The following is a 23,875-nucleotide window of genomic DNA, read 5'->3' as shown; positions in this document are numbered from 1 at the left end:
AATTGAATCAGTTATCAAAAATCTTCCAACAAATAAGAGTCCAGGACCAGATGGCTTCCCTGGGGAATTCTACCAGACGTTTAAAGCAGAGAAATACCTATCCTTCTCAAGCTATTCCAAAAAATAGAAAGGGAAGAAAAACTTCCAGACTCATTCTTGAAGCCAGTATTACTTTGATTCCTAAACCAGACAGAGACCCAGTAAAAAAAGAGAACTACAGGCCAATATCCTTCATGAATATGGATGCAAATATTCTCAATAAGATACTAACAAATCGAAATCAACAGCTTATAAAAAGAATTATGCACCATGATCAAGTGGGATTCATTCCTGGGATGCAGGGCTGGCTCAACATTCACAAATCAATCAACATGATACATCACATTAATAAAAGAAAAGACAAGAACCATATGATCCTGTCAATCGATGCAGAAAAGGCCTTTGACAAAATTCAGCAACCTTTCTTTATAAAAACCCTCGAGAAAGTCGGGATAGAAGGAACATACTTAAAGATCATAAAAGCCATTTATGAAAAGCCCACCGCTAACATCATCCTTAATGGGAAAAACCGAGAGCTTTTTCCCTGATCAAGAACACGAGAAGGATGTCCACTCTCACCGCTGTTGTTTAACATAGTGTTGGAAGTTCTAGCATCAGCAATCAGAAAGCAAAAGAAAATAAAAGGCATCAAAATTGGCAAAGATGAAGTCAAGCTTTCACTTTTTGCAGATGACATGATGTACATGGAAAATCCGATAGACTCCACCAAAAGTATGCTAGAACTGGTACATGAATTCAACAAAGTTGCAGGATACAAAATCAATGTACAGAAATCAGTTGCATTCTTATACACTCATAATGAAGCAACAGAAAGACAAGTAAAGAAACTGATCCCATTCACAATTGCACCAAGAAGCATAAAATACCTAGGGATAAATCTAACCAAAGATGTAAAACTTCTGTATGTTGAAAACTATAGAAAGCTTATGAAGGAAATTGAAGAAGATATAAAGAAATGGAAAAACATTCCATGCTCATGCATTGGAAGAATAAATATTGTCAAAATGTCAATACTAGGGGCGCCTGGGTGGCGCAGTCGGTTAAGCGTCCGACTTCAGCCAGGTCACGATCTCGCGGTCCGGGAGTTCGAGCCCCACGTCAGGCTGTGGGCTGATGGCTCGGAGCCTGGAGCCTGTTTCCGATTCTGTGTCTCCCTCTCTCTCTGCCCCTACCCCGTTCATGCTCTGTCTCTCTCTGTCCCAAAAATAAACATTGAAAAAAAAATTAAAAAAAAAATGTCAATACTACCCAAAGCTATCTACACATTCAATGCAATGCCAAACAAAATCGCACCAGCATTCTTCTCGAAGCTAGAACAAGCAATCCTAAAGTTCATATGGAACCACAAAAGGCCCCAAATAGCCAAAGTAATTTTGAAGAAGAAGACCAAAGCAGGAGGCATCACAATCCCAGACTTTAGCTTCTACTACCAAGCTGTCATCATCAAGACAGCATGGTATTGGCACAAAAACAGACACATAGACCAATGGAATAGAATAGAAACCTCAGAACTAGACCCACAAATGTATGGCCAACTCATCTTTGACAAAGAAGGAAAGAACATCCAGTGGAAAAAAGACAGTCTCTTTAACAAATGGTGCTGGGAGAACTGGAGAGCAACATGCAGAAGGTTGAAACTAGACCACTTTCTCACACCATTCACAAAAATAAACTCAAAATGGATAAAGGACCTGAATGTGAGGCAGGAAACCATCAAAACCCTAGAGGAGAAAGCAGGAAAAGACCTCTCTGACCTCAGTCGTAGCAATTTCTCACTTGACACATCCCCAAAGTTAAGGGAATTAAAAGCAAAAATGATCTACTGGAACCTCATGAAGATAAAAAGCTTCTGCACAGCAAAGGAAACAATCAAAACTGAAAGGCAACCAACGGAATGGGAAAAGATATTTGCAAATGACATATCGGACAAAGGGCTAGTATCCAAAATCTATAAAGAGCTCACCAAACTCCACACCCAAAAAACAAATAATCCAGTGAAGAAATGGGCAGAAAACATGAATAGACACGTCTCTAAAGAAGACACCCCGATGGCCAACAGGCACATGAAAAGATGTTCAATGTCGCTCCTCATCAGGGAAATACAAATCAAAACCACACTCAGATATCACCTCACGCCAGTCAGAGTGGCCAACAGAGCAAATCAGGAGACTATAGATGCTGGAGACGATGTGGAGAAACGGGAACCCTCTTGCACTGTTGGTGGGAATGCAAACTGGTACAGCCACTCTGGATAACAGTGTGGAGGTTCCTCAAAAAACCTATTAAAAATAGACCTACCCTATGACCCAGCAGTAGCACTGCTAGGAATTTACCCAAGGGATACAGGAGTACTGATGCATAGGGGCACTTGTACCCCAATTTATAGCAGCACTCTCAACAATAGCCAAATTATGGAAAGAGCCTAAATGTCCATCAACTGATGAATGGATAAAGAAATTGTGGTTTATATACACAATGGAGTACTACGTGGCAATGAGAAAGAATGAAGTATGGTCCTTTGTAGCAACATGGATGGAATTGGAGAGTGTTATGCTAAGTTAAATAAGTCATACAGAAAAGACAGATACCATATATTTTCACTCTTATGTGGATCCTGAGAAACTTAACAGAAACCTATGGGGGAGGGGAAGGAAAAAAAAAAGTTAGAGTGGGAGAGAGCCAAAGCACAAAAGACTCTTAAAAACTGAGACCAAACTGAGGGTTGATGTGGGGTGGGAGGGAAGGGAGGGTGGGTGATGGGTATTGAGGAGGGCACCTTTTGGGATGAGCACTGGGTGTTGTATGGAAACCAAGTTGACAATAAATTTCAAAAAAAATTTAAAAAATGAATTATGTTTACTTCATAAACATGTCTGCTTATAAATTTTTATTAGTCCTTTATTCAACATTGCAGTTGAAATTTTTATACATTATACTATATAAAAGTAACAAAATGAGTAATTTGAAAAATGCCATTATTTTATATAAGATCATATAATACGTATTATGAAGGGAAAGAGAACAACTTTTTTATAAACCCACATCTAGTTAGGTTTTCTAATCAAGGACCAGGCTATTCTCTTTATTAAAAACAAACAAACAAAAGACTCTGTTTTTAAGATTTACCATATAATTTATATTTTTTGCTATTATGAAATTGAGCCTTTAGTATTCCATGCTCTGTAACATTTTATTGCTTGTTTTATAGAAAATACAGATTTTGTACATTCACATGTACATTGCATTTTTCTAAATACATTTCTTCCAAATATAACTGGTTTCAATTTTACTTCCTCGTTAAAAATGAAATGATTATAAACATTGTCTTCTTTACAACTTTTGCCTTCTCTTACTGCACTGGTTAAAAACCCCAAATTTTTCAATATTGGGTTTAGTATCAGTTATCTGTATTTTATAAGAAATTATAATGGAAAATCTATTGTTTTACTATGAATTTCACTGATGCTTGATTTCAGATAGTTTTTATTTATCCACTTAAATAATATTTTTTACATTCATTAATATTTTTCATTACAAGTTAATTTTAGAATTATATAATACATTCCTAATAGATTTCACCTGTATTTCTAAAATATGTATTTTAGAGAGACAGAGTGCAAGCAGGAGAGAGAGGCAGAGGGAGGGAGAGAATCGTAAGCAGGCTCCACATGTAGTGCAAAGTCCCACACAGGGCTCTATCCCACAACCCTGGGATCATGACCTGATCTGAAATCAAGAGTCAGACACTCACTTAACTCAGCCACTCATGCACTTCAATCTGTGTTTTTCTCAAATGGTCTCACAACGTGATAAATTTTGATAGTAGGCTTCTGAATGTATAGCAATTCAGCCTACCATGAAATTCACCATCTATAACCCGTCACTATATGTAACTTTCTAAAAGTGTGAAAATTCACATATTATATATTAAATAAGTCATTTGGTTCTTTTTCTAGATTTTGGCAGCAAGTTTATTCTAGTTATAAAAGATAGTTTGGCAAAATCCTTTTTTTCCCCCTATTCTCTCTAATAGCATTTTTACATAGAATTACTTATGTATTAATAATAACTTTTCGGCCCTGTGCCAGGTCCCAGGTCTGTGAGTTTTGTTTTTTTGTTTTTTTTTTTTTTCTCTCCTTTATCACATAAGTATTTTTTGTTAAGGTGTTCTGTATCTTCTTGGGTCCACTTTTGACAATTTATAAAATTATTATAGTCAATTTTAAATGTATTCATATCAATAATATATTATGGTAACTTTTCATCTCTTTTATCTGTTTCAATATCCCCTTTATAATTCTCTGTGATGCCCTCTTGTACTTACTAAATTTTCGTAGTTCACTTAAAAAAATAAGCTCTTAAAATTATATATCTATAACATTTTTTAACATTTCTAAATAAGTCATATCTTCTCTGAATTTTACCCCTTCCTTTGTTTTTATTTTACATACCTTTAATATAGAAAATGGATTCATTTATTTTTATTGAATTCTTATAAATGACAAAATTTACAAATTTGTATCTTTGCATCCAATTAAATTCAACTTTTCCTAATGCTCACAAGGTTTTGTAAATACTTTTTTATTATTTTTAAAAAATTTTTAACGTTTAATTACTTTTGAGAGAGAGACAGAGCTCGAGCTGGGGAGGGGCAGAGAGAGAGGGAGACACAGAATCTGAAGCAGGCCCCAGGCTTTGAGCATAGATCCGACACAGGGCTCTAACTCACAACCACAAGATAATGACCTGAGCTGAAGTCAGATGCTTAATCGCCTGAGCCACTCAGGCGCCCATTGTAAATCTTTTTAGTAAAGCACACGATACATAGGGAAAAGTACACAAATCCTAAGCATACAGTTTGATGAATATTCACAAAATGAACACATTGGAATAGGCACCACTCTCATCAGAAAATAGAATATTAAGAACACCTTAAAAGTCTCCTTGGGCTCTTCCCAGCTAATATTCCTTCTCCAAATGTAACCATTATTATGACTTTTGTTATGATAGAGTATTTTTGTCTATTTTTGGATTCTACACACATACAGTCATGTAGAATGCCTTCTTTTCTTCTTGTCTTCATTTGCTCAATATAGTATTTGTGATATTTGTATTGTTGCATGTAGTAGTTATTCATGGTATTCCATTGCATGAATGTACCACAATGTAGCTAACAATTTTATGATTGATTGGTATCATTTCTAGTTTGTGTTTTTCTCAAGTTTGGGATGAATACTAAGAACATGATGTGAACATTCTTCTCCATATACGTGGGTGAACTTATGATTACATTTCTGTGAATTATATACCTTATAATAAAACTGACGATTCATAAACTATACTTATTTTCAATATGTAAATCCTGCCAAATTATTTTCCAATGTAGAATTACATACGTTATATTATACAGTCTTACAATTTCTTTTCAGAAAGTTCTATAAATTTAATAGGAGACAAAGAAAATACTACAAAAATATTTAAATTTTTTTTAATGTTTGCTATTTTTTAGAGAGGAAGAGAAAGACAGAGTGCAAGTGGGGAAGGGACAGAGAGAGAGAGAGAGAGACACAGAATCTGAAGCACACTCCAGGCTCCAAGCTATTAGCACAGAGCCTGACACCAGACTCAAACTCACAGACCACGAGATCATGACCTGAGCCCAAGTTGGATGCTTAACTGACAGAGCCACCCCAGAGCCCCCTACCTTTAAAATTTTTTAAATGTTTCTATACAAATTATTTTTAATATGTGTACTATGTTTCACTAATATATAAATATATATAATTAAAACAGTCTACTTAGTGACTTACATGTTTCTGTATTATTATATATTAGTTACTAGTATCACTTGTACTTTTTCATTAAACAAATCCCAGTATGTCAATAAATTCGAGGAAATTACAACATACTCTTAAAATAAGCCAGTACATTGACTGGCAATAGCTTTGTATGTAAGTGATTGACTGTGACTAATGTGCATTTAAAGATCCTCATCAAACATTGTTTATAAATATTCGTGTAAAATATTCTGGTTTGCACATGCTAATCAAGGAATATTAGTAGTCTACTAACATGAAAACAAAAGGACTATGATAAAATCACTACAACTCTTAGGACAGTACATTTCATATAGTAGTGGTTCAATAAATTTTATTTCCTTTTCCATTATTAAAAAAATATTTATTTGGGGAGAGTGCAAGCAGGGAAGGGACAGAGAGAGAGAGGGACAGAAGATCGGAAGTGGAGTCTGCACTGATAGGCTGACAAGCAGTGAGCCTGATGTGAGGCTCAAACGTAGGGACTGTGAGATCATGAGCTGAGCCAGCCAGGCGCTCCTCAATACATTTTTCTTAATGTAGTTATGGTCTTAAGCTATAGCAACTCTCTTTCATGTGAATACACTATTTTTAAAAATCAAATCTTCCTAAGAAATGTTTTATATCGAAGTTGTATTTCTATGTGGTTAATATATAATACTAAACTTTAAGGGTATGAAATGTTGAGGCACACATTTTAAAGGATTTGTCTCAAATTTAATTGGAATATTTTACTTATTTAGGTAATTAGTGTGATGGTATGACTGTTTCATCTTTGTGATTTCGTGTTTGTCAGAATATAGAATCAATTTGTAATAAGTGTTCTAAATGCAATATTTTTATTTATGCATATTCTGGCTTGTTTAATAAATGGCTTAATACATTTGGTTCTTTATTTTATCAGCATGTATATCAGATTTAATGCATGACAATTATCCTATCATAATAGCAGACTTTAACATTAAAAGTGCCTATATATAATGTGGCAATAGATAATACAACAATCCTCTCTTGGATGTGCTTAAGAATGATTTTTTCCAATAAATACATCAAATTCATGAACATATTTTATAGCTAATACCATCATACTAAGAAAAGAATAAAGAGACTACATTTATATGAAGAAATATTAATAAAAGCACTGGAGTCATTGACCCATGTCACAGCTAATTAGAATCCATTCATGCCAGGAGGAATGATTTGTTGAAAATAAGCTTCAAAGGCACTAGTTAAGACATTTTTCTCCCCTTAAATCTCTAATCTGTAGTAGTACTACAGTGATAAATGTATTTGGGTGGTATTTTGTTATATTCATGTAATCTTCCCTTGGAAAAGTATAGTTTTATTTTTTGAACTTTCTTACATTTCAAAGAACAAAACTAATTAATATTTTAGTAAAAGCATTTTCTATATTTTACTAAATATTTTCACTAGAATATTGCACTCTTGAAATAATAAGTCCTATAAGTTAATAAATTTAGGTGAGGTAAATTTTTTGGAATAAATCAATATGCTGAATAATATTTGGAATAAATCAAACAGATACACAAGTATTTTTGTATTTGTTTTTCTTAAATTGTCACTTCCATTATCTCTATATTTGTCTATATGTACATGAGAAATAATTTCATTTCTTAAGCCAGCACTAATATCAATACATTATGTGTGACTTCTGCTAAAAAATGCAATAGAATTAATTTTGATCAGTTTATTGTTATATCTTTATATATCTGTTCCTCTTTGGATGACACTAAACACTTCACTTATGGGAAATGTAAGCATTCATCCAATGATATAACATGTTTTTTAATGTCTTTTATAACAGACTCTGTGTTAACTGCAAATACAAAATGAGAATATATATATAGTTTGTCTTTTCCAAGCTTATGCTAAACAGGAACCCAAGAGACAATGGTTTAACTATAAACCAACCATTTTTTTTTTTAAATAAGGATATACAGAGGGTGCTAAAGGGATTGAGCAACTAGGTTCATTTCTGAAAGTTAGCTCTTTCTAGAGTGTTAAAACATTGTACTAAGATTTGAGTAATGGTAATTAATTCTGCAAATAAGAAATCAGTGTTACAAGGGTATAGTAGGCAAATAAAACAGGATCTATTTAGTCAGTCATCAAGAAAATAATGAGCATCTACCATATTACCAGAGGCGAGGATATATTGGTAGATAGATAGATACATAGATAGAGATAAACAAGTATAGAATTGCACATGCATTGTCCCTAGGGAAAATCACTGTGAATATGCTAAGCATACTAATTTATCTTGAATAACAGTGTTCCCCTTTCCCCTTTCCACACACACATTGGTTGCTAATCTTGGGTACAAGTACTTGCATACTTCTCACATATGAGCTAGTCTCCATATTTGCAATTCAAAACGTTCCCTTCTTAGTATTATAAATTAATCAGATACACTTATGCAAATGACAGATTTTCCAACAGGAGACAGCTAATTTCATATTCAGCAAAAAATTCAAAGCCATGTCAGGAGTCATTACTCCCTAGTTTCCAAGATCTCAAGCTGACGCCATTTTTTCTCAATTTCTGATGTACTTTCTCATGATATGTATCTTTCAGGTTAAAGAAACCAAAAGATACAATGGTGAAGGAAAATTACATAATAACGAAAAAGTTCTTCCTTAATTTTTTTTTAATTGACAAGCATCAAATAACAGACACTGAGCCAATCTATGGTAATGAAGACTATAGTCCAAGAACACAGATGCTTCATTGGTAGAGGAGTAGAATCCTTAGATTGCAAATCTGACTGACCCTGATTATACTTACAAGAGATTTTTTGTTGTTGTTGTCCATAGCTCTCCATGGTGATACCTGACATTAGGGACTATGGGAGAACTCTGTAAAAGTCAGTCTGCTTTACAACAGTATAAAATTACTTTAGCAGTACAAAAATCACCAGCTCTTTGAGATATTTCCAGCAGTTGTCTTCACACACTTAGCTGTTCTTTCATTTCAGAAATGAGGACTCTCTTCACTAGTACCAATTTCAGAATCTTATTTCTTAGGTCCTTTCTCATTTTTCCTTTGAATAATGACCTGGTCCTTAGAAATCATTTTTCATTACCCTCAGCAGTGAGAACTTTACTAGAGTTATATTAGCCTTCATTTTATGTCCTTCTGTCTTACCGCTTTATAGATACTAATTTTGGCTCAGATTATGTCCTATATGATTTTTCTTTATGATGGATAACATCAGGAATAGGATGCCAAACTAGAGAACATAACAGGGACCTGGATGGGTACAAAAAAACCCTCCATTTTTCTGTTTATTTTAGACTATGCTCGGTACTAGTTTGTATAATACCTTTAGTAAGGGACAAAATTTTTCTTTTGCAAAGTGGCATAGCACTTGGTTTCTTGATCACAGGGTTTTGGATCACAGGTTATATTCAGAAAGTCCTCTCCTAACAAAGTTATATCATTTTTTTTTGTACCAAGGAGCCAAGTTCAACAAACACTCTTTTCTTATTATTATCACATCTTAACTGCTGTAAGAAGTAGTCAACATCTTCCTGTGTCTATAGCCTTTACTATTCTAAGAATATGGTCAGAATCCAAGGTAATCCAAGGTAGGCACAATGTCATTGGGTTCTGAATGTTTTGAATCAAAGTCTCAAGTACCATCTTTATTTTTCTTCTCCACTTCCATCTGCTCTACGGCTTAAGGTGGAAATAAAACTGCTGGAATCTTCAAGTTTACATACAACATAACGTGTCTTATTTGAGAGAAGAAGGAAATAAGGAAGAAGTTAAAAAGAAAATAGTTTTCCATTTCTGATTCAGAAAATCTCAGGAAACTTTGTACACGGTTAAAACTTATAGTCACTAACACATTCCTTAGTTTAGTCAGTAAGAAATTATGATTGGCTTAGATTAGGTTATGGATCATTACCCTGGCTTGGGGTATGGAAAATTACCATGAGAAGGAAAGAATAGCAGTGATATCACCATGAAACTTACAGTTGCCCTATTTTTTCAGCTTTATTGAAGTATAATTGATAAATAAAAATTATAATATAGTTTGTAAAACATGGTGATTAAATATATGCATTCCATATATTATGTATTCCATAATTGAGTTATTCAATGCATCCATCACATCACATATTTAACTTTTTTTTTTAATGCAAACACTTTAGTTCTACTCTCTTAGCAAACTTCAACTATAAAATACAGTATTATCAGCTATGGTCACTATGTTATACATTAGATCCTCAGACCCTATACATCTTATAACTAAGAGTTTGTACCCTTTTACCAATTTTTCCCTATTTCCCCCTCCTAACCCCAGCCCCTGGCAATCACTATTCTGCTCTTTTTCTGTGAGCATGACTTTCCCCCCTTTCTTTTTATTCCACATATAAGTGATACCATGCAGTATTTGTCTTTTTCTTTCTGGTTTATTTCACTTAACATAATGCCCTCCAGATTCATCCATATTGTCACAATGGCAGGATTTCCTTCCTTTTTAAGGCTGAATAGTACTGTTTTATCTCCCCCCCCACCCCCATCATCTATGTTAACACCTATCTATCTTTATCCACTCATCCACCAGTGGAAACTTAGGTTGCTTCCATTTCTTAGCTATTGTAAATAATGATGCAATAAATCTGACAGTGCAGATAGCTATTCCAGATAGTGATTTCATCTTCCTCATATATGACCCACAAAATATGATTATTGGATCATATGGTAGTTTTTTACACTTTCTGAAATATCTGTATACTATTTTTCATTGTGGCTGTACCAATTCCCATCAACAGTGTATACACAAATTGCCTTTTCTCCACATCCTTACCAGCATTTAACTTGTCTTTCTTATAATACGCATAACAACAGGTGGGAGGTGATATCTCATTGTAGTTTTTATTTGTATTTGCCTGATTATTAGTGATGTTTAGCACCTTTTTATGTACCTGTTGACCATCTGTATGTCTTCTTTGGAAAAAAATGTCTATTCATTTCCTCTGTCCATTTTTTAATTAGATTGTTTATTTTTTAGGTGTTGAATTGTATGACTTCCTTGAATATTTTAGATATTAACCCCTCATCAGATATATAGCTTATGAATATATTTTTCCCATTCTGTAAGTTGCCTTTTAATTCTGTTGATTGTTTACTTTGCTGTGCAGAAGCTTTTAAGTTTGATGTATGCTCACCTGTTTATTTTTGCCTTTGTTGCCTTTACCTTTGATGTCAAATACAAAATATATTGCCAAGACCAATGTTAAGGAGCTTACTCTTTATATTGTCTCCTGAGACTTTAATGGCTTTGGGTCTTATTCAAGAATTTAATACATTTGAGTTGATTTTTTATGTATGGTGTAAGATAGGGATCTTTTGCAGGTAGCTATCTAGTTTTCCCAACACCACTTATTGAAGGGAATACTATCTTTTCCCCCATAATATATTCCTGGCTTCTTTGTCAAAAATTAATTGACCATATACACATGAGTTTATTTCTGGGGTTTCTATTCTGTTCATCAAATGATTAAATAATTGTTTTAATGGATTATCTACATATTACTATATGTCAGTTATCATGATAGGATTGGACTGCAAGAGCTAAAATTAAAAAAGGATTTAGGATAGAAGAACAATGGGTGCATAGGAAACCATTAAGAGGCCACTTCTAAAATCCTGATGAGGAAAATGAGAGTGTTCAAAAAGAATGAAAGGGCGCTGGGAAGGGGACTTCGGTAATTTGAAGTTGGTATAAGACAGAGAAAAGTCAAAGATAACTCCCAGATTTCTGACTTGGACAATTGTGTGGTGATAGTATCAATCCCTGAGAGACTTCATGCAGAAGGATCAGTCAGAAATACTCTAACCTATTTGACACATTGGCTTAATTAATCTGTGGAACAGACTGATATGCTGAATAATTTGTTCTATCCTAAATTTAGACAGATATTTTCCTTTCGGCTAATCAGTAGAAAGGTAAAACATCACTTAAATTGAAAGTTGTATGTAAATATATCACCTCTGTAAACAATGAGGAACGGAGTCTTCTGGTTGGTTTATTATTTTCTTCAATTATCAAGAATAATAAGTATCATGACCACTATAAAATTCACTGATAACTTTCTTTTACACATATTTTTAAAAATTCACAAGAATCTTGTGAATCTGATATTATTAGTTCTATTTTTTGACTGAGAATACTGAGGCACAGAGAAATTAAAGACACTTGTTCAGGTTCACATGGTTAAAGCAGGAGTACAAAAGAGAGCAAGCCAAAATGTGAATGCACATTTAAAGTCTCTGCTTTAATATTCCACTAACCAAAATAAACCAGATGATTGAGTCCAGAGCTAAGTCTAATTCTCTTCACCGCAAAATCATTTGGCAAGGAGGAAAGTAAATAATTTGAAATAATGAATCATTCTACCAAAAAAGTAATAGACAGACTAGAAGAAAAACCATGTATTCCTCTAGAATGGATTGCCAATAGCTGATTTTTATAACATTCTCCTCTTCAAATCACTGAAAGCACAATAGAGTATTTTGTATAAACAGGATCTTAATTGCCCTCTGATCCTTGAACCTGTTTTATAGGAGCTACTACCTTCTGACATCCGTGAGCCAACACATCTCATAAGCACAGCTTCGTCTTTACCAGTAACTTGAATATCTCTAAAACAGCAAACTTAGAATATCCAATGTTTTACCATCTACTAATATATTTCCACTTGCTCAAATGATCACGAGTGTACTTTTCAAACATACCTATTTCTCCATTGACCCATTATATATTTTTCTACCTGTAAGCACATTCTTAGTTCAGTCTGGCACCCATAGGTTTGTAACCTGAAAATCTTAAAATCAAATTACCCCTGATATTATCTTCTTGAGTTTTTTCAGTGAATGAGTTATTTATTGTTCAGTTATTGAAAAATTCCATTTTAGCAGACTGATTTTTGTATAAATATATGATTTTGAAACTTAAATTGACTCTCATATGTATTCAATCAATTAAATCTAGCCTCCATTTTACACATCTGAGCAAGACAATTTTATACTTACTTTCTTTGAACCTCTAAAATTTTAATTCAGTTTTTTTTAATATTTAAAAATTATTAATAAATTAGTATTAACAGGCCATTCTCATCATCTTTCCAACAAGCTTAAGAATCTGCTGAATATACTTCTTATCTTCTCTGCCCTATTTCAAGGGAGGAAGTTATCTCTTTCCTTTACAAGGGAAATACCCAATAGTTATGTTCAGGAACTTACCCTCTTGGTCTCTGAAAGACTTGGCTCTGTTCCTTTTTGCATGCTCTGTATCATATGTTTCCCTTTTCTATTGTGTCATCCCCATTGGTATAATGATATAAGTGGAACAAAACAAAATTCTCTTAAGCCTCAGATGCTCTACATCTCTGCATAGCTACAACTTTTTATTTTTTTATTCTGTAATAATTTGTTGTGCTGTTTCTTTCTTCCAAACTCCAAATCATCCTACAAAACATTATAACCTGCTTTCATGCCCATTAATCCACTAAAGCTCTTTTTATGAATGTCACCAACAATCTCCAGTTTTTTTTTAATTTTTTTTTAACGTTTATTTATTTTTGGGACAGAGAGAGACAGAGCATGAACGGGGAAGGGGCAGAGAGGAGGGAGACACAGAATCGGAAACAGGCTCCAGGCTCTAAGCCATCAGCCCAGAGCCCGACGCGGGGCTCGAACTCAAGGATGGCGAGATCGTGACCTGAGCTGAAGTCGGACGCTTAACTGACTGAGCCACCCAGGCGCCCCAACAATCTCCAGTTTTTAAAATCAATGGGCCCTCTCTGTTATCTCTTACGCATACTGTCAATGTTATTTAATGTGGTTCATCACACCACCTTTTAAGAACAACCTTCATCTCTTGGCAACTCTGACAATACTCTCTTATGTGTGGTTCACTGCTTGCTATCTATACATAAACAGTCCAGCCTTCTCAGAATATTTCAGTTGTGACTCCTTCATTACCTAATCTCTAAAGGTTGGTATTTCTCAGGGCTCTGTACTTTAAGTTCACATTTTCTCTCTCTACACTATTGATGTAAATGCCACCTGTGATCTGATGCCTCTTAAATATATACAAGTAAAGCACATAATATCCACATAAAGTTCTAGGGAATAAATTCCTATGCACTAATAAAATAATAAAAATGAATTTAAAAAGTTAATCTTTACTCAGAAAAATATAAATTAACATTTCTCCTACTGGTAATTTCTATGTTAGTGCTTGTTGTTTGGCTTGAGAACCTAATATAACTGCCTGTGCTATTATATTTTCAATCCATCAATGGTGAAAACTAGAAGTAATTTTATACTAATTATATTAAACTACTTATCTTGATATTAAAATATGTCATTTAGAATCCAAATTACTATCTCAGCCAGTTGCAAAAAACATAGTTAATTGTCATTCTGAATAAAACAACATAAGTAAATTTTCATTTTGAAAAATTCCTAGAAATATATCCATTTCCCTAACTGAAGATCTATTCTTTTTCTATTATCTGAAATATTGGATTTACAGCTAACAAAAGCTTCTAAACTAAAAGCACTGTCATAGTTAATTAGTGAGAAAATACTAAATGCATAGACAGTTTGATTTTATTTTGTTATTTCTCTATACATGCAATGATACTAAATATTTCAACTAATAACTTCTGAAGGGAAAAATGGAAATTCGATAAATTCTCATTTTCTTTGAATTGAAAATGTTTAGACTTTCTCACAAATGAAATCTTACATCATTTTTATTGCTAATTATCTTTAAATTAGCAGCATCTAGGGGAAAATTATTTCATTTGGAATCCATACTGTTATCAAAGCTGGTTGTGAAATGTTATAATGCAGTTAATCATGTGTACTCTGAATGTTTCTGTCCAGTTAGAGACAGAGTGAAGAATGATAGAGCACTTATAAAAGTCTATAATTTTAATTTAGGCAGTTGCAAACAATGGCTAACACTTACATTACTTACTATATACCAGACTTGACTCTCAATGCTTTTATGCCAGTTATCATGTAAATGCTTCAGATCAATTCTCCAATGTCTTTTCAACCTTTGGGAACCTGAACTGCTTGGACCATACCTGTGGGCTTACTTATATTTGGTTCCTAATAGGATTTAACGAATGGGAAAATATGGCACAATATAAAAAGGAGTGAAGGAGCAAGGGGAATATATGTTTCGCTAGCTTCATTTTAGTGCGATCAATTTGGACTGGCTGGGTCCTGTAATTTGCAGATCTTCTCAAGGCTGCTTATCTATACAATTGTCTCTATAGAAGTTACTGTAGGAACTGTGCATTCCTCAGTCTTTTCACATTTGGAGTGGCAACATCTCCACTATCACTGGTCCTATGGTACTGAAGTATCCCTTGTGAGTTTTTTTCGTCCTTCTCATACATTTGAATAGTTGTTTTTCCCTCCTCATTGGTACAGTCATATGTAACTTAGCACCTTAATCTCTACCAATAATCATTGGGATGGGCACATTCCACCTCCATTTTGCAGATGAGAATTGAAGCAGAGTAGGTTTAGGTCACGCAGCTGGTATGTGGTAGAATTGGGATTCACATCAGTTAATTTAAAAATAAAAAAAAAGATTTATTCAACAACCGCACAGATTCAACACATACATGCAACACACAGACACATCCTGAAATATTACAGTCATGTCAACATTATAGGAGCATTTTAATAACTTTCTATGAGAAAAAAAATAGCCTAGGAGTAGATCATTTGCAATGATCATTGTAATCCTTCTAATAATATTACTTGGGAAATATTTTTAAATGAGGACATAGGCTCATGAAAGTGACCAAATTTGGTCAAGGGCTCATACTGATTAAGGTTTTCTAGGGAAGTTTGTAATAAGCTGACACAAACCCATAATAAAGGACATGGCTACATTAGTCTTTTGTTAACCACAGCAGATATTAGTATAAAGAATGTGAGTGTTGCAGGAAGAAAAGTATGGAGTATCTCACCAGAAGTGTACAGAGCTATGGGATTCTGCTAGCAAATGTCTCCAGGGCAGGAGAGGATCCTGCTGAGTATATGGGACTCGGATTCCTACTTATGGCAGTCTTCAAAAGTTATTTTCCAAGGGACAGGGATCCCTCTGAACTTCTAAATAATTAACAAGATATAACTAATGAAAAAAAAAGCATAAATTCACTTAGATACCATGCATGACTAAAAGTTGTTTTCTGTGTTGAAGAAAAGCACAGTGCTGCAAAAAAAAATATGATTTCTCAATGAAATCAAACTCACAATTTCAATGAACCAGTCATCTGCCTACTTGTGGCTACTAATCCTGACAAAATCATTGTTTCTTGGGCAGACTTGCCTCTCCCTGGTGACTGACCCTCCTACCATCACTCTGGGTTCACTGTAAGGGCACAATCCTTCCTCTAATGTCTCTCATTGTAATACTTACTATGAGACTTTTTGAGTGTTTACTGAAAATGGGAAGAAATTATAACATAGGTGACAATTTAAATTCCCTGCACAAGCCTTTGCATCATGTACAGTCCAATTTTTTTAAGTCTTTGCTTGTCTATATATTTATATTAAACATGCAACAACCCCAGAGGATAAATTGTTTTCTAGTCCCAAGATAAGACTGAACCCTTAATATCAACATTTTTTGTCATAGCAATGAGTCATCACTTGTCAAATGTCTTTTCCTTTTCTTACTCTATATTCTCTCCCTAGGTATTCTAAACCATGCCCAAAGAAAATATATTTCTGGTCTAGACATTCAAAATCCCTTCAGTAAGTTTCATATTTGTGTATACAAGTCTATAGATGATTGCTTCTATTTGAGGTCTCAAATTTACCTTGCATCAAACTATTTAAATACAACATCATAGTCTCCTAACCCTTAAAAATGTTGTCCTCTTCTGGGGCTCCTGTGTGGCTCAGTTGGTTAAACAGCTGATTCTTGATTTCGGCTCAGGTAATGATCTCACAGTTCTTGAGATCCGGTCCCCCTTCACAAGGGTGAGGACAATATTTTATAAAGATTTACAAGGCTTAAATATTTTAACAATATGTGCATACACATTTTGAGGATTTTTTGGTTAATTTTTCATAGATATTCTATAAACAGGGTGATATAAAAAACTATTTTTTTTCAACTTGTCAGCTTAATGTGAACTTCAGTTAGATACCATTTTCCCCAATCCTGGAAGATTTTTAAAGAAATTGAAAATACTGATATAAGAAAAAACTAATATATAATTAACAAAATAAGAGTTTAGGGTGGTAAAGGCAAAATTTTACCTTCACTCTCTTAGAGTTTTCCAGCTGGGCTTGAGAATTAATTTGACATAAGACAGATTAACAGGAGAAATGCATACAAATTTCTGTAACTTTTATATGACAGAGTTCTCATAAAGAATGAAGACCCAAAGGAATGGCGGAACCTATATGCTTTTATAGTAGGCTGAACAAAGAGAAATTATGGAAGGGTAATTATCTATGTAGAGAGGATAAAGGAAGATAAGAATTATTTTGAAAAGTTCTGTTTGTATAGAATTATTTATACATAATTCTCTCTGTCTCAGCTTCTTGTTCTAGATAAGAATGTTACTTTCTTCTGAAAAGGGAGGACATTTTTCACATGGGCATTTCATCTCTTGCTTTTAAGAAAAAGAAGGAAGGTCAGAGAGTTTTTCTCACATTCACTGTTTTTGAGTGCTTTTTACTCAAAATAATGTTTATGTCAAAGTGACATCTGTTGGGGTAGCATATCCTGTCACCCTTTGTCAGCAAGTAGGGAAAGGTTTCTATGTATATGTTCCCTTGTTTACAGAAGAATAGTAACTTCTTTTTTCTAGAAATGCCATAGAAGTGAGATATAAAAAAAGATATAAAAAAAGATATATAAAAAGAGGTTTATTTCTATCTCCAAAATACAAGTTACTTTAAAAACAATAACATTTATAGTTATATATTTGTTTTTCCCAGTATTACATTATAAGTACAAATTAATTAATTTTGGAATATGTAACCTTATTCGACTTAAACAATTACTCTTGCTAGTGTATGAACCCTTTATTTTGAAATCATGACTATAATTAAATATCTAATCTTTAACATTAAAATGTAGTTATATCTTAAATTTATTAAAAAAGAGATGTAGTGGTAAGAAATATTCTACAGAAGTGAAATCAAATGATACTAACATAGGGAAAAATAAACAGATAAAGGCCTTGTTGTCTGAAAATGAGGTATAGGCTGAAGTCTACAATCATATTTGTAAATATTTCTTGTAAGTTCTTAAGTTTAAAGTTCATAAGACAACACAGAAACATTACAAAATGTTTAATTATAGAATTTAATACAACTACATATTAATTATACATCAATAATTTATTAAAGCATTCTACACCATGATTTTTATAATATTTAAACCTACCTAGAGCTATATTTACTGGTATTTCTTGAAAGGTAATGTCATCATTGTTTGATCATACAGCTACTCTAGGTCTTCGGAGGATAAAGAGAAGGAATTGAATTTAGTGATGTCTACTATGTTAAAAACACACACACATACACAAATTATGATAAACTTTTGCTTAGATTGAGGCAATCTTGAGCTTATCTTGAGTATCTAATACTAATTTTTTTCCTTTACACTAACTTTTAAAGTTTTTATTTAAATTAAATTTAGTTAACATACAGTGTAACATTAGTTTCAGGTATACAATAAAGTGATTCAACATGTCCATAATTACCTGGTGCTCATCATAACAAATGCACTCCTTAATTTCTGTCACCTATTTCATCCATTCCTTCCACCCACCACCCCTCCATTAACCATCAGTTTATTCTCTATAGTTAAGAGTATGTTTTTTGGTTGCCCCCCATTTCCCTCCCAACCTCTCTCTTTTTCCCTTTGCTTGTATGTTTTGTTCCTTGAATTCCATATATGAGTGAAATAATTTGGTATTTGTCTTTGTTTTACTTATTTCACTTAGCATAATACTCTCCAGCTCCATTCATGTCATTATAAAAGGCAAGATTTCATTCTTTTTGTGGCTGAACAATATTCCATTGTATATATAAACCACATCTTTAACCATTCATTAGTCAATGGATACTTGGTCTGTTTCCATATTTTGGCTATTGTAGATAATGCTGCTATAAAGATCGGGGTGCATGTATCCCTTTGAATTAGTATTTTTGTATCCTTTGGGTAAATGCCTAGTAGTACAGTTGCTGGATTACAGGGCAATTCTATTTTTAACTTTCTGAGGAACCTCCATACTGTTTTCCAGAGTGGCGGCTGCACCAGTTTGCATGACTACCAATGGTGCAAGAGGGTTCCCCTTTCTCCACATCCCTGCCATCCTTGTTTCTTGTGTTGTTGATTTTAGCCATTCTAACAGCTGCAGAGTGGTATCTCATTGTAGTTTTGATTTGCATTTCCCTGATGATGAGTGATGTTGAGCATCTTTTCATTCTTTACACTACTGACTAATCTGTTGATATACAAATATTCACCTAATATGTAAAATGAACAGTGTGAATGTATGAAGGTGATACTAACATAGAATAAGCAAGATGCAAAGAAGAAAGTGAATGAAGGAGAGAGAGAAACATAAAGAGAGAAAGAAATGGAGGGCAAAGAAGAAAACACAGCTCCAACAATCAAATAATGGGAGAATAAGTTATATTTAACCAGTCTCTCTATAGGACAATCTTCATTGTATTCTAAACACATGAGACTTTCAACAAAAATTCTGTTCTCACTGCTCCTTCCTTGTGGAATCCCAGGGGAAATAAAGTTACTTAAAACTCTCACTTGGTAAAGGCTTTGCAAGTATTCCCAAACATCAATGTTTTTGGATGGATCTTCAGCTACTCCCACTGATCCAAATTACCCTCTTCCATAAACAACCATTCTTGTATCAAGTGAATAGAGAGGAAAGAGGTATTCCTAGGAAGTTAGTTGCACAGATATGATTAATTGAAAAAAACACAACTTTTCTATCTACTGAGCTATTGTTAGAAAAAAAATATTCAGTTTACTCTTTAGGGAACTCTAAGTCTAAAGAGTCTATCATTATTTAAAACATTTTGCAGGGGTGCCTGGGTGGCGCAGTCGGTTAAGCGGCCGACTTCAGCCAAGTCACAATCTCGTGGTCCGTGAGTTCGAGCCCCGCGTCAGGCTCTGGGCTGATGGCTCAGAGCCTGGAGCCTGTTTCCGATTCTGTGTCTCCCTCTCTCTCTGCCCCTCCCCCGTTCATGCTCTGTCTCTCTCTGTCCCAAAAATAAATAAACGTTGAAAAAAAAATTTTTTTAAACATTTTGCAACAATTTGAATGACAAGCCTTTTCTCCACAAAGCAAACCACAACCAAGTTAACAGTTGTTATTTCTGAAATCCCAAGGATTGTTGACTTTGTACTCCATGAAATTCATTTTCCCTATATCTCACATATTTAACTGTAAATATGTAAGAAGTTAAAGTATCATATGCCTTTTATCCTGGTTTTAAACAAAGTTGTTATTTAATATTTGAAAATAAGATGTATACAATCAGATAATTTATAAAACAAAGGCTTACAGAAGGGCTATGGTACACAGTTAACATTATGCTCTTAAAAAAATATACGTAGTTACATAGCTTCCAGCATTGCATTTGTGATTCAAAAGACATATGTAATTTTTTATGCAAACCATCTATTCAAAACACAATATTGGGGCGCCTGGGTTGCCCAGTTGATTAAGCTTCTGGACTCTTGATTTTGGGTCAGGTAATGATCTCATGGTTAGTGGTATCCGGCCTACTTCAGGCTCTGCGCTAACAGCATGGAGCTTGCTTGGGATTCTCCCTCTCCCTCCCTTTCTACCCCTCCCCCACTCATTCTCTTTCTCTCTTGCTCTCTCTCTCTCTCTCTCTCCCTCTCTCTCAAAATAAATAAAATTTAAGAAACCCCACAATATTAATCAGAAAAAGGTCTTTTTTTTTGTACTTAAACTTCCCAAAATAAATCACTTTATACCTGTGTTCATAGATCTTTAGAGTTCAGTTATCATTAAATAACAGAATGGTTAAGGCCGTGAACTTCAAGTTCAGAGTAGCCTGCTTCAGGTTTCAAATAAATCATTTGCTAGCTGTGAGTTTTCCATTAAATTACTTACCTCTTCAACACTTCATGAGGCATGCATGTAAAGTGTTTAGCCTTCATTGCATGGCATATTACATGTTCAATGATATTTGAAGGCACCATTAGTATCATTTTAAATGTAAATTATTGACACATGATAAATATAGCTACAAATGTGTTTTTCCTTTTGCTAAAAGTAACAGATTGGACAATTAATTGGACAATTAAATCTCAAGCATTTTAAGAAAACTGAATTTCAGAATCAATTTCAGTGATATTATATATATATATATATATATATATATATATATATATATGAAGCTTGAAACTTTATTTCATGCTGTTGAACTATGATATGAAATCCTTTTCAGTATAAGAAACTAACTTCATATTCTCTTTTTCTACTAAATCAGTTTGAAATGATTCTTTGGTGAAACAATATAAACAACTCTTTGGAAAAATATGTGGAGAATATATATATTCTATAAATGCATGTTACTTTTTTTTTTACTTCTCTCTATTTTTAAAAACTAATAGATATTTGGAGATCTGGCAACATAGCATTTGAAGAAAATTAAATCCAGACAATGTTAAAGGCATGAAAGCCTGAAATTCCTACCCTAGTGTGAAAACCTTAAAGACTTTTTCTATCACCATTTTTTTTTCTTCAGAATATTTTCTGGAGCCAAGTAGTTATTTTAAGCATTCTTCTTTATTGGTTATGTCCTACAGTGAGTTACTGGGAAAACTATTGTGTTTGACCAGGTTAGCTATTTTCTTCACTGAATTCTATCAATTTTTTCTAGGATTGGGGAACAATCCACTCCTCATCATTTATTGCTCTCAGAACACTGATAACACCCATCAGTGATTTATGGATTATAACTTCAAATATGCAGTCAATTTCTACCAGATATCACATTATCACATCTGTATAAATAAAGCAATAGAACTAGGGGAATGTTATGACACTTTTGAAGCAAGCACTTACCAAAAAATTATTTAAGTCTAACTTAAAAGTCAAATTCTTTCTTTTTTCCCACAAAGTCTCTCTCTTGCTCTCTCTCTCTTGCTCTCTCTGTCTCATTCTGTGTTTCTTGCAGTCTCTCACATACAAACACATACAAACACACATGCATGTACTGTAATAGTGTGATAATGTAAAAAGCAAAAAGCAGTCGGACTGTCTTAAATATGTTGATGCAAATGATTACATTTTATAAAATATTCAAAGCCTTCAATCTTGTCCATTGTGGTTCTATTTATGTCCCTGAGACCGATAATAAAGTACCAGTATGACACTAAATTTTCAGCATTCAAGTGTCAAAAAAAAATCTTCAAAGTCAAATGAACTATAAGACAAATTCATGTTTAGATAAATAAAGTGAATGTAACAGTCGATCATGCAGAAATGCAATTAATTGTGCTGCATGAGTAAAGAAGGTCAAAGACAAGCTGTTTGCCTTTGTCAGCATTTTGAAGACACTGAAAATTCCACACCACCTAAATTAATCAAGGACTATTTTCTTATAATATTTCTAAATTCACACTATGTATTGCACCATAATTTCTGTAACATAGTTGCCACTATTAATAACACTTCATCTGTTTATAAGAAAATAATATTTTCCAAAATTATTGTAATTGGATGAGCTAGAAAATGTGTACAGCTTTTCTAAAAATATAGAACTATTATTTTATCATTTAAAAGAATTCTGTCTTTCCCTTTAATAGTAAGCCTGATCACTTTGACCTTAAATTCTTTTAAGTATATCATTTTGAAACTAATACATGTAGTATTCAATAAACAAGCTATATACAGCATTATCTGATATTTTAGAAGGGATTATCTGCTGTTGAACAACTCTACTTACTGTATCTTTTTATGTTTTACTCCTCAAACAGAAAATTAGAAAATCAGTCCCATGAAAACATAGATAACAAGTTTGACTTGGAATTGTACACATTTTACATATTTATATATTTGTTGATGAAATACAGTCCATATACATAATACTTATGTAATATAAAACTGTTTATTACCGTTACCTTATATTTACTGTACTTACTTTCTCTGCGAAATTGAGATCTCCTGTGAATCCCTTGCTAACCCAATTGGTCAGCAGTAACCTGGACATAAGGACTAAAATAGAAGAGATTAATGTGACATCCCAAGTTCATTTAAAGATATACATTATAATCCAGGCTAAAATTCCCACTGACCCACCATGTCCTTATACATATAAAAGAGCAGGAAAGAATATATGGTACTTTAATGCTTATTTTTTTAAAGCTCTCACTTTTATGATCAACAAACTTTAATATTTCTTGGAGACATGATTAAAACTTTACTTTTGTATATCCCAAGTTGCCTAATTTATACACGGCAAGAAATCTGTATCCTATTAGAGATGTAAAAGATATCAAAAAAAATGTGGAAAACAAAGAGTACTTTAATGGATAAACTGGGGCACCTGGGTGGCTCAGTCAGTTGAGCTTCTGACTCTTGGTTTAGGCTCAGGTCATGATCCGAGGGTCATGGGATCCAGCCCAGCACTGGGCTTTGTGCTGAGCATGGAGCCTGTTTAACATTCTCTCGCTTTCTCCCACTGACCCCTTTCCTGCTCATGCTCTCTCTGTCTCTAAAATAAAAATAAATAAATAAAGGATAAGCTATATAATGTTAAGATATACAAATAAAATCTGCATACAGACTGAGGAATATTGAGTACTAGGCTGCTGTTAAGACTGAATTCATTCTAAGTGCAATACCTTTGATTGAATGTCATATTTATAGCAATAAATGGGAAACAGAAGAGACTTCTACAAT

The sequence above is a fragment of the Leopardus geoffroyi genome, chromosome A1 (genome assembly GCF_018350155.1).
Source record: "Leopardus geoffroyi isolate Oge1 chromosome A1, O.geoffroyi_Oge1_pat1.0, whole genome shotgun sequence".
Lineage (NCBI taxonomy): Eukaryota > Metazoa > Chordata > Mammalia > Carnivora > Felidae > Leopardus > Leopardus geoffroyi.
This window is presented reverse-complemented; position numbering follows the sequence as displayed.